Source organism: Triturus cristatus, chromosome 12 (assembly GCF_964204655.1).
Source record: "Triturus cristatus chromosome 12, aTriCri1.1, whole genome shotgun sequence".
NCBI lineage: Eukaryota > Metazoa > Chordata > Amphibia > Caudata > Salamandridae > Triturus > Triturus cristatus.
In genome coordinates this window covers 719,522,180-719,534,825 of record NC_140595.1, presented here as the reverse complement: position 1 = coordinate 719,534,825, position 12,646 = coordinate 719,522,180, and the positions used below count along the sequence as shown (strand labels likewise).

General features: G+C 47.6%; 1 non-coding gene across 1 annotated transcript; it reads right to left on the bottom strand.

The window, feature by feature from the left end:
- Window positions 1-3,586: 3,586 nt before the first annotated feature.
- Window positions 3,587-3,668, bottom strand: TRNAS-AGA (transfer RNA serine (anticodon AGA)). The gene has a single exon. It is a non-coding gene; the product is annotated as a tRNA-Ser (tRNA).
- Window positions 3,669-12,646: the final 8,978 nt, after the last annotated feature.

Below are 12,646 nucleotides of genomic sequence, written 5' to 3'. Positions count from 1 at the left end.
TAAACCTTTATAAGGGATACATATATAGTAAGGAAAGAATAAGGGGAGGTTGCTGGAAAACTAATAGATGTTTTAAAAGTTGTTAAACATGTCCACATTAATGTCATTAATACATGCCTATGTCGGGTCGCTGAAAGTAAGTTAGTTATTTTAAAAAAGTATGTAACTCTTTCTAAATAAAAAGTTACGGTTTAGACAGTTGATTTCTTTGTTTCCGAAGATAAAGATGTACTGTCGATCTTCATTTCTTGGTAAAAAAATTGTGCGTACTTTAATATTTTGTAAATCTTATTTTGAAATACAAATGAAAATTCAGCTGCAATGTGTATTAAGGAATATGGTTTAATTTCTATTTTATAGTTCGGATTGAGTTTTGGTGATTGGTTTTGACGGAATTTAAATTGGATTTTTTCGATAATTTGAAAAATGGCGTACCGATAATGATAAATGGTTCGAATACTATGGAACAGTAAAATTTTTCAACATTGGTTTAGTTTTGATGAAATGAAGATTTGTTTGAAAAAATGGAAAAAACCCGACTTATTAATTTGAAAAATTTTTTTTAAATAAAATCTTTGTATGCCAATTGAATCATTGTAATTACTATAATTTTTAGCAAAGCAGGAAAGTAAGCAAATTCATTGTTTTAAAAAGAAAGAATGTTAGAAAGATTTTCGAGGTAGTCTATAGCCACACACAACGAAAACTGTTGTAGAATTGCCAATAGTCTCTCAGACATTTCCCTTGTTTTGACTGTTACTCGTGGGTTTAGACTACCTGCGAGTGTTTGTGCTAATCTCATTTCTTGGAAACTTTGCTCCTTCTTCAAAGTTTCCAAAAATGAGTAGAAGTTCGGATGTGGTTTTCCAATTGTATGATTGAAGGAGTTATGCCACCCCTCAATGGCATTGTTTGTTTTGGCCTCTCCCTCTAAACAACTCGTGTAGCAGTTCCACCACTCCACATGGAATCGTGGCTTCCTCCTGCGACCCGATCTGCTTAGGTGTCCAATCCATGTGTCCTCAAAATAATTTAGAATGGGTGCCAATTTTTCCTCGTTACTCGTATAATAAACAGATTCTATAATTGCAGTGTAGTACTCGTCCACACTTTCGGGAGGAACAAAACAAAGTGCAGTTAATTTTTTTAGTTCAAACTGTAATTTGCTATCCCGAGAATATTCTGCAACTAGGGATGTTTTTTGTAGTTTACGCCAAAATGCCTGCGAAAAATGGAAAAAACATCCCTGAATTTGGGTATCCGTGTACGTTTTGGTGATCACATTGATCATGCTCAATTCGAAATCGATTATTATTTTTCGAGGACTTGCAGATGTTTTGCTTTTAATCACTGATAAAAGTTCAGTGTATGTTGCAGAAGTCTTATCAGGTAGCAAACTATACACTAAGGGAATTACACTATTGTTAATCTTAGCATGTATAGTGTAAATTTGAGTGAAAGGATGGGGTGTACTTTTAAACGTCCCATCCATCATCCAAATTTCACTACTTTCTAACTTAGCAAGGTTACGGGGGGTACTAAAAATTAAAATACGCTTCTGAGGGTTTTCGTTGTCATGCAGAAGGAAAGGTTCATCAGAAAAAGAAATAGAAAGATCATGAGGAATTCTAATGTCAGAGAATGTATGTGGTGTAGACAATTGAATATTACTTGCCTGCTTTTGTCTCTGAATAATTCTTCTCAAATTGGGTATTATAGGCATGTTGCTAGCAACATGACTGGGGACATGCTGTGCAACCTCCCTTAAAATGGATCCTGTAGAATCATTGGAGGTGCTTGCAATAGCTTTCATCTCATTAATTGTCTCTCTAATTTCTACATCCATTGCAGAGGCAGAGTGGTTATGTTCTGTGGTTTTCACAACCAAATTATCAACAGTAACCGCTCTGCCACTGCAATGGGTAGTGTAGTATTGCACGCACCTCCAATGATTTCTAGTTAAACTTATTCTTTCCTTACTATATATGTATCCACCATGGTTTAACAGATTTTTGCCCTTCCTGGATTTAACGAAGTTGGCTGCTCCAAGGCTAGACATTATCTGAAAAAAGGAGAAAAAATAAAACATTTAGCTTGATATTTATTAATATTTGTATACAAAACATAACATGTACTCAATCCTTTATTTTGCCTACTAATGCATCTTCATGGAGTAAGAATAGTAAATTAATACCCCTACACTATCCAACACTTACCCTACTGCTGCAGCTTCCTGGAGTTAGAATAGTAAATTGATACCCCTACACTATCCAACACTTTCCCTACTGATGCACCTTCCTGGAGTTAGAATAGTAAATTGATATCCCTACACTATCCAACACTTTCCCTACTGCAGCACCTTCCTGGAGTTAGAATAGTAAATTGATACCCCTACACTATCCCACACTTTCCCTACTGATGCACCTTCCTGGAGTTAGAATAGTAAATTAATACCCCTACACTATCCAACGCTTACCCTACTGCTGCACCATCCTGGAGTTAGAATAGTACATTGATACCCCTACACTATCCAACACTTACCCTACTGCTGCACCATCCTGGAGTTAGAATAGTAAATTGATACCCCTACACTATCCAACACTTTCCCTACTGATGCACCTTCCTGGAGTTAGAATAGTAAATTGATACCCCTACACTATCCCACACTTTCCCTACTGATGCACCTTCCTGGAGTTAGAATAGTAAATTGATACCCCTACACTATCCCACACTTTCCCTACTGCAGCACCTTCCTGGAGTTAGAATAGTAAATTGATACCCCTACACTATCCCAAACTTTCCCTACTGATGCACCTTCCAGGAGTTAGAATAGTAAATTAATACCCCTACACTATCCAACACTTACCCTACTGCTGCACCATCCTGGAGTTAGATTAGTAAATTGATACCCCTACACTATCCAACACTTTCCCTACTGATGCACCTTCCTGGAGTTAGAATAGTAAATTAATACCCCTACACTATCCCACACTTTCCCTACTGATGCACCTTTCTGGAGTTAGAATAGTAAATTGTTACCCCTACACTATCCAACACTTACCCTACTGATGCACCTTCCTGGAGTTAGAATAGAAGATTGATACCCCTACACTATCCAACACTTTCCCTACTGATGCACCTTCCTGGAGTTAGAATAGTAAATTAATACCCCTACACTATCCAACGCTTACCCTACTGCTGCACCATCCTGGAGTTAGAATAGTAAATTGATACCCCTACACTATCCCAAACTTTGATGTCACCTCGTGCATAGATGGCTTTTATGCCACCACACCTCGTGCATAGATGTATGTGTCCCCCAAAGCTTGGTGCCTCCTGTTTACTGCTGTGTCCTCTTGTCATCACCCTGTTAGAATTTATTGGGTGTGAGCTCAGTGGTGGTGGTTGCCCGGATCCTCCTATCCTGCCGCTGAATCCCAGAGGCCCTGCATGTAATGCGTAGTAGCACTGTTGCATTGTGGAGAGCAATGCTTCTCTCAGTGGGAGTGAGTACCGCATGACGTAATGATGCTTAACAAAGCACACCAATAATTGAAAATGTGAATTAATTCTTAAAAGAACATCTTGCAGTCTGCAGGATTCGAACCTGCGCAGGGAAACCCCAATGGATTTCTAGTCCATCGCCTTAAGCACTCGGCCACACCTACACAATATACATTTATTTTACCAGAAAAAATACATGAAATACTACTGTGCACAGTCCACCGAGACTGATCTTCTTCAAATGATAAATGAAAAAAGGCAAACGACTTAGAAAAGGAAAGCTCAGGGAAAAATAAGCTAATGGGGTTTGCTACGTATAATGTGTGCACTCGAAGCGATCAGAGAAAAAATTGCAACAAGTGAGGAAGGTTTATGAAAGTATTGGCTGTGGAGAAGAGTCGAGAAAGGATTATAAAAAAAAGATACAGGCAGTGAAGGGTTGAGAGTAGTCAGTACAGCGGTGCTTGGTACAAATTGTGCTGCGGTCTAGGGAGAGAATCTGCGGAACAGGAAACAACTCACTGAAACATGATTGCGCATGCGCGGTGCTGCTGGGCAGAGACCAGTCCGTTTTTAGGTTGAGCAAAGACAGCGTGTGGCATCCTGAGATGCTACTCCTGTTGCTAGGCATTGAAGAATGTTTTCATCTGTATGAGTCTTATGATGTAATCACTAGCAAGACAGTTGCAGCCTAGCTTTCATCCCTACAAGACCTGCTAATGTGGATGGGATCTTTCTGTGGAATAAACCTAAGTCAAGCCTTCATGAGTGGTGTACCTCTTTACATTTGGCGACCGAGGATGGGATATACCATAAAGGATTAATTTCAATAATGGAAAGATCTCAACATTCCCAAAATCACCAAGGGTGCTAAACTGCTGTTGAGATATCTACTTCACGTGTGCTCCTCTGCACTGTTTCACCTTGGATTGTGATGTGCTGTTGACTTATCTACTTCACGGGTGCCCCTCTGGACTGTTTCACCTTGGATTGTGATGTCCACCATTTATTCTACACCTTTATCTACTGCCCATGTTTAACACTGATCTGGATGCGAGGATATTTTTCACTGGACTACCGATTTTTTTTTCTTACCCGCTATTATCATCTAGACTACGCGTCAATTGTGTTGCTGGGGGACGCGTGTTGACTTTTAATTAAAGACTCGTCATTTCCCCTGGTTTTGGACTGGCGAGGGAAACTGGTGATTGCGGCTGTGTTGTGCCTCCACGACCGACTGTGTTTGAGGTGCAGAGGCATCACTTAATTTATTGGCGGTTTGATGCCCTCACGATCGACTCCGAGGTCTCAGGGTGCACAGGCATCATTCAAATTGTCTGCGCGCACTCACCTCGCGATCGAGCATCGAAAGCTAGCAGCATTCATCTCCTCGCGAGCCCTGCTCCTTCTTTGGAACTCTGTGATGAGGTAGGGACTGGTGCCTACCCTCTTTGGCTGACCTAATCAGCCAATGAGGGAAGGCATCAGTCCCAACCCTCCTGGCATCTCTGAGGCAGAGCTGTGCAGGTAAGTGTGGTTTCTTTAAATTATTGGTGTGTGTGGGAGTGTAAGTATGAATATTTGGGAGTGAGTATTGTGAATATATGTGAGCGCCTGTGTGTGAATGCCTGGTGTAGGAAGCTGGCTCTGTATATGATCACACCAATAGGAGGTGACACCGTGGACAGAGTCCAGGGATTCCCCAAAAGTGTACAGGGCTGAATGCAAAACCCAAAGTGCTCTATTTGTGGTAGTGTGGCAAGCAGCCCTAGGCCGAACACAGATGAGTGTAAGACATTTATTGCACACACCGGATCAATAATGAACACATGACTGAAGAAGCAGATCCGGACCAATTTAATAAAATTATACTTTGTTGGTATTTTTATTTTTAAAACCAGACTTCATAATAAGGTAAGTATGTTTCAAGTGGAGCTACTTTTCATGTTCTTAAATTGACAGTGCAGTATTCTCATAGTTCAGGATCCCTGAGGAGGGAATCAAGTGAGTGGTGTAACTTACAGTTCCAGTCGTGTGGTCAGACCCACACGGAGTGCAGGATCGGTCATGGGGGGCTAGTACACCCATACAGTGCGGATTTTGATACCTTTGCCGAGGTGGTCGATTCCGGTAGTGTTCTTCGACCCCGTGGTCAGCGTAAGCAAGGAGCAGGATAGGTTTCAGCAGGCAGACAGCACAGGTACAGTTGCTGGCAGAGTATTGCTGGAGTTCGGATGCTGATCCACTGGTGCTGTATTGCCTTGGAGACATACTGGTCAGGTCAGCATTACAGGAGGTGACCAGCAGGGCCACCAGCAGGAGGGTACAGGCTCTCGGGCCATGAGCTGTGGGCAACTCGGGTTGTGGGCTCGAGAGGATCCCTCGAGGTCGTGGAGGTTGTCCAGTTGCAGGGCGCCTGTGGGCAGAGTGATGTCGACAGAAGTGTCAGTCCTCTACCACTGTGGTCTTTGGGAGATCTTTGGATCATAGTGAGACACGTCGACACCAGTGGTGGTCCTTACCTGTGGTGGTTCTTGGAGTTCTTGTGCAGCAGGGAGTCACGTCGACCAGGGTTGGTCTTCCCTGTGGTGGTTCTTGGAGTTTGGTTCTTCTTGGACAGATCCGCTGTCCTGAGGAGAGTTGAAGTTTTTATTGAAGGCAAAGCAGGGACCATGTGGGCATGGGTTCAGAAAACAAGCAACACCTTTGAAGAGGTCAAACGTGCCCTCCTTAGAGACACCACCATGGTGGTTTTCATGCCTCGCTGTCGTACAGAATTGATTGTGGATGCTAGCCAGGTAGAACTGGAACCATCCTTACTCAGGAAACCTCTCCAGGAGAGTGAGTTACCACTGCCTACGGAGGCAGGGCACTCACGGTGACTGAAACGAAGTATGCACAAATTGAGAGAGTCGCTGGCCATCAGCTAGGGGTCCCAACATTTTCACCTGTACGGATGACGTTCCAAGTTGCCAGTGGTACAATCTACGGCCCCATCCAATCCCGTAATAGAGACTTAAAGACCATGTGTGCGGAGTAAAGGACTTGCTAACCAATGTGGGAAGGGATGTAGAAGGACACCCAACCTCTACGTCACACAGCACCACACACATCAAGGACAGGTAGGGCTGAGGAGATAAGTAAGTGGTGGTGGGTCGCTTGAGGACCGACCCAGACTCGAGTACTTAGTGTCTGTCTCTGTGTTCTAGCCTTGAGCCTCACCAGTAGTAGGCAGCCTGTAGCCCAGGCCTCACGCCTCTCACAGTTAGCATCTCCTTCAGAGAAGCTCCTTTCTCAATTTTATCTAAGGCCACAAGTGTTGTGTAACGCCCTGAACGTCTCAGGATCGTTTAACAGACACGACAATGAGGACGCAACCACTTGTGAAGGGTTAGCTCTTTTAATGAAGGCAAATAAAATACAAAGAACAAACAAAAGTTATAGTCACTGGAATCCTCCAGGCTAAGTACGTTACCAGCCCACAGCACGGATGGTCCTAACCGTCCTCTGCATATACGCCGATCCCGGCGTATGCCAACAGAGGGCAGAAATGAAATGGCCGACAATGCCAATCGGTAGGCTGTGAGGGGCACGAAGAGTGTTGGGGAGAATCGAGGAGTCAGGGAAACACCCAGCCGGGGTCTCTACCTGAAGGGAGCAGCCGCTCAACCTCTTCCTCAGACTGCACCGGGACGCGGAATCACCTCCTGGTGATGTGTCACCGATACCCCAATCACAAGCAAGAAGACTGAACCGAGAGCAGCCGCTCCATCGATCCTGTGGACTTCCGAGTCTGTAACGCGGCAAACACCTCCTGGTGTGCGTTACAGCTGGCAGTCCCTGTGTCTCTGGTCGGGCTGGGAGTTACGACTCCAACCAGCAAAAGCGCCACTGCGCTTGGACTCAGCCGAGTCAAAAAGCGAAGCTCAATGGTTGACCGGTAGAGCTTCCGGGTCCTTCACAGGTGACGATGGGGCAAGACACGGCCCAGGGAGTAACGACTCGACCTACCTCCGTTCTTGCCTTACTGGAGCACCACTCCGGAACACTGCTCTTCACGAAGCAGGTACGTCGGTGTAAACACAATATCCGACAGCCTTGTACCTCCCGGTTCCTCCCTTTATAGGGAGTGTTTTCCTTGAGTTATGTAACAGCTCTCCTGTTTACATAAGGGCGTGTTTTCCTTGAGTTATGTAACAGCTCTCCTGTTTACATAAGGGCGTGTTTCCCTTGAGTTATGTAACAGCTCTCCTGTTTACATAAGGGCGTGTTTCCCTTGAGTTATGTAACAGCTCTCCTGTTTACATAAGGGCGTGTTTCCCTTGAGTTATGTAACAGCTCTCCTGTTTACATAACCTCTCAACCGCTAAGCATCCTGGGAGATGTAGTCCGTTTTCGCTGGTTACCGTTTTCCTCCCCTCGTATGACAGGAATTCTTGACAGTACATCCTCCCTCTCAGCGGCTCCCCACGGGTCCAGCGCTGGCAGGAAAACGCCGATGGAACAAGGAGACCAAGCGCGGAGCATGAACCCCTTCAGCCGGTTCCCATGAATGCTCCTCCGGGCCATAGCCTTTCCACGCAACCAGGTACCACAGCTTCCCCCTGCGCCATTTGGACGCCCGTATGCCCGACACTTCATACTCCACCTCCGACTCCACGCATACCGGCCTAGGTGTCCCAGACGGCTTGGAGGGTGCTGGTTTGAGCAATGATACATGAAAGACAGGGTGTATCCGCAATGACTGGGGCAAGCACACCTTCACGTTCACGGGACCCATACACTTGGTAATTCGATAGGGGCCCATGTACTTGGGATGGAACACACTGTTCTTTCGAAACCTCATGTTTCTTGTGGATATCCAGACGTAGTCTCCAGTGCGGTACAGTGGCCCGGGCCTTCTCTTCCTATCTGCCGCAGCCTTGTATCTTCTCTTGGCCTCTATTAGGACAGCCCTTGAGCGCATCAACGTGTCTTTTATGTGTGCCACCCTGTCCGCTGTGGCGGGAATCCTGTCCTCTCTGAACGGATGTAGAAATGGCAAGAACCTGGGATGTTGGCCATAGTTGCTATAGAACGGAGATGACTGTGTGGAGCTGTGAGTGGCGTTGTTATAGGCTATCTCTGCAACCCATAGCAAGTCGACCCATTCTTCCCTGCCCTGGTCCACAAAACATTGCAGATACTGTTTGAGCGTTTGGTTCAGGCGCTCGGTTTGGCCGTCCGTTTGAGGGTGGTAGCTGGTGGACAGGGCGGTCTTAACATGCAGCGCAGTGCACCAAGTCTTCCAGAATTGCGCAGTAAACTGCGACCCCCGGTCCGACACGATCACCCCAGGTAATCCATGCAGTCGTACCACATTCTTTAGGAGTAGTGACGCCAATTCCCCGGCCGTAGGGACTCTCTTGCAGGAGATGAAGTGCCCCATTTTCGTCAAGTAATCCACCACCACCAGTATTGCCGTCATCCCCTGGTCTACCGGTAGGCCCACCACGAAGTCCAGTGATATGCTATCCCATGGTCTATCCGGGGTCGGAAGTGGATGTAAGAGCCCTTGGGTTCGGCCATGGTCGGCCTTCATGGTAGCACACGTAGGACACTCCTGTCCCCACCTCCTGACATCCACTCTCATGGTTGGCCACCAGAAATGCCGTCCCATGCTAGCCACCGTTTTTTCAAAGCCCAAATGACCTGCGCATGGAGAGTCATGGCACCAGATGAATGCTTGTTTCCTTAGCCTAGGCGTGGGTATCAATAGGCACCTGCCCTTCAGGGGTATCCCGTCCTTCAGCTGCCATTCTCTGTGACTGAGGAGCCACCTCCGCCATGCGAATGACCTGATCCCTCTCTTTATTCCCCTCAGGAAAGTATCCGGTTGGATAACCCCCAATACCATCCTCGGGGAAATGATGGAACGCTCGGTTGCAGGCAATGGTTCCTTAACTGCAGATTGACGGGACAGGGCGTCCGCCTTCCGGTTTTCCGTCCCCGGCCGATATGTGATGCGGAAGTTGAACCCCGCAAAGAAGATCATCCACCGCAGCTGCCTGGGAGAAAGGTGTCTAGTGGCCGTCATGAACTGTAGGTTCCGATGGTCCGTGTACACCGATACCACATGTCTTGCCCCCATCAACCAATGCCTCCATTCGGTGAAGGCGTCCTTGATTGCGAGAAGCTCCTTCTCTGCAATATGGTAGTTGCGTTCGGCGTCGTTGAGTTTGCGGGACATGTACGCAACGGGATGAAGCACCCCTGTGTCGTGGTTGCGTTGGGACAAGATAGCCCCCAGCGCCACATCCGACGCGTCCGCTTCCACCACGTAGGGGAGATCCGGATCGGGGTGAGCCAACACCGGCGCCTTACCAAAGGCGCTTTTCAGGGCCTCAAAGGCTTTGTTCGCTTCAGGGGACCAGACAAACTCCTTGGACTTCCTCAGTAGCTGTGTGATTGGGGCCACCACTCCTGAAAATCCATCTATAAACCGCCTGTAAAAGTTGGCGAAGCCAATGAAACTTTGGACGTCCTTCACGCTTTGGGGCACCGGCCATTCTTTCACCGCCTTGATCTTTCGTTCTGCCATCTCCTGTCCCTCTGGACTCAGCATCACTCCGAGGAATTCCACGGATGTGACGTGGAAGTCACACTTGCTGAGTTTACAAAACAGCATGTTTTCCCTCAGCTTTTGGAGCACAGCTTTGACGTGGTGTACGTGCTCCTCCACACTGGACGAATAGATGAGGATGTCGTCGATATATACGACCACGTAGATATCCAACTCCTCTCTGAATACCTCATTCAAAAAGTACTGAAAGGCTGCTGGGGCGTTGCACAGACCGAACGGCATGACGAGGTACTCAAAAAGGCCGAACCTGGTCTTAAAGGCGGTCTTCCACTCGTCTCCGTCCCTCATGCGCACCAGATGGTATGCCCCTTTCAAATCCAACTTGGTGTAGATACGAGCTTTCTTGACCTGTTCCAGAAGTACACTGATGAGAGGCAAGGGGTACCGATTTTTTATGGTTATCGCATTCAATGCCCTAAAGTCCACACAGGCTCTCAGCTCCCCATTAGCCTTCGGGATGAAGAAGAGTGGCGAGGCGGCCGGAGACTTGGACGGGCGGATGAATCCTAGCTTGAGGAGTTTATCCAGGTACCCCCGGAGATGCACGTTTTCAGGCTCCGTCAGGGCATACAGCCTGCCGCTGGGAACGCTGGCCCCTGGCACCAGGTCGATCTGGCAGTCAAACTGTCTATGTGGTGGTAGCACTTCCGCCTTCACCTCATCAAATACATCCTCAAAACTGTGATAAGCCTGGGGGAGAGCCACATCTTTTTCTGCCGCTGTAGCCACCGTCTGACTCCCGCTCTCATCTGCGTCAAGGGATTCCGTTCTTATTCCACAATGCAGGATGCAATACGGTGACGTCATTTCGATGCGATGTGTTGGCCAATCCACAAAGGGGTTGTGTTTCTGTAGCCACGGCAATCCCAATATGACGCCATATTGGGGCGCTCGGATGATGTTAAAATCGATTTGTTCCAAATGGTTCCTCCCATATCTCATCGGAAGGACCACCGTGTGCTGTCCGATGGGCCCCGTCACGAATCGCCTTCCGTCTACCGCATAGACGTCTTCGGGTACTGCTTTGGGAAGAAGCACTAGCCCTAGCCTGCATGCCTCGTTGTGGTCCATAAACATGCCAGTGGCCCCTGAATCCACCATGGCCACAACGGGTATCCACTGGTCATGCACTCCCACGTGCACCGTGATAAACAGGTGTCGTTGTCCCTTAGTGACCGAGTTGGAAAGTGAAGGGATGGATGAGTGACTCCGAGATGCCCCTTCTCTGGTCTTGGAGTCCTCTAGTTTTCCGCCGGTATGTCCACCACGGCTGTTACCGACCGGTTGGCCCGATAACGTGACGTCTTCGGTTTGGCAGGGCATTCACGTACGTAGTGGCCTTTTTTGCCACAATATAGGCACAATCCTTGTTTACGGCGTGACTCTTTCTCCGTGGCTGTGAGGCTCGCTCGTATTGCGCTGATGTCCATGGGTTCTCCCTTGGATGCGGTGGAAGTTTCAGGACTTCCCACCGTCACATAGGATGGAAGGGATTTTCCTTTTCTCCCATGATCCCCCTTTCTTTCACTTAGCCTATGTTCCAGCCGTAATACCAGGTTGATAAGGCCCTCACATGTCTTGGGTTGAGGGTCAATATGAGCCACGGCGTCCTTGAGCTCATCGCACAGCCCTTGATGGAAGAGCGCCGTCTGTTTAGCAACAGGCCACTTGGTTTCCGCAACCAGCCTTCGGAACGCGTTGAGATACTGCACCAGGTCGTTGGATCCCTGTCTCAACTCAAGCATTTCACGGTCCGCCGTGTACGAGTCAGCCCTTCTGTCGAATACCTTCAGGAATTCCTCGCGAAAAGCACCCCAATCACATAAGAGGGGGTCGTCCCTGCTCACCAGAGGTACGGCCCATTGTGCCGCGTTTCCAGCCAAATAGGATATAAGGAAAGCCACAAGAGCCTGACTCGTGGGGAACGCCTTTGGTTTGCACGATAAATGTAGCGCCACTTGTGTGAGGAATACCTGCACTGTGTTAGGATCCCCACTGTACCTCTCTGGTGTTGCCAAGGGGATGGCTACCGGCATTTCCACTACTACCGCAGGGGTCTGGTTCGTGAGGGAGGTGCTGGGCGTGAGCGGGTCCAATTGGATAGCATCCAGTCTGGCTTTTACATCGGCTGTTTCTTGCCTAGAGGCAGCCACTTCAACTTGCATGGCCGCTAAAGCAGCCAGCACATCATCAAGTGTTGCCATGTCTGTTATCGACCGGGAGACAGTTAGTGTTATTAAGGTCGGATATTTTGTAACGCCCTGAACGTCTCAGGATCGTTTAACAGACACGACAATGAGGACGCAACCACTTGTGAAGGGTTAGCTCTTTTAATGAAGGCAAATAAAATACAAAGAACAAACAAAAGTTATAGTCACTGGAATCCTCCAGGCTAAGTACGTTACCAGCCCACAGCACGGATGGTCCTAACCGTCCTCTGCATATACGCCGATCCCGGCGTATGCCAACAGAGGGCAGAAATGAAATGGCCGACAATGCCAATCGGTAGGCTGTGAGGGG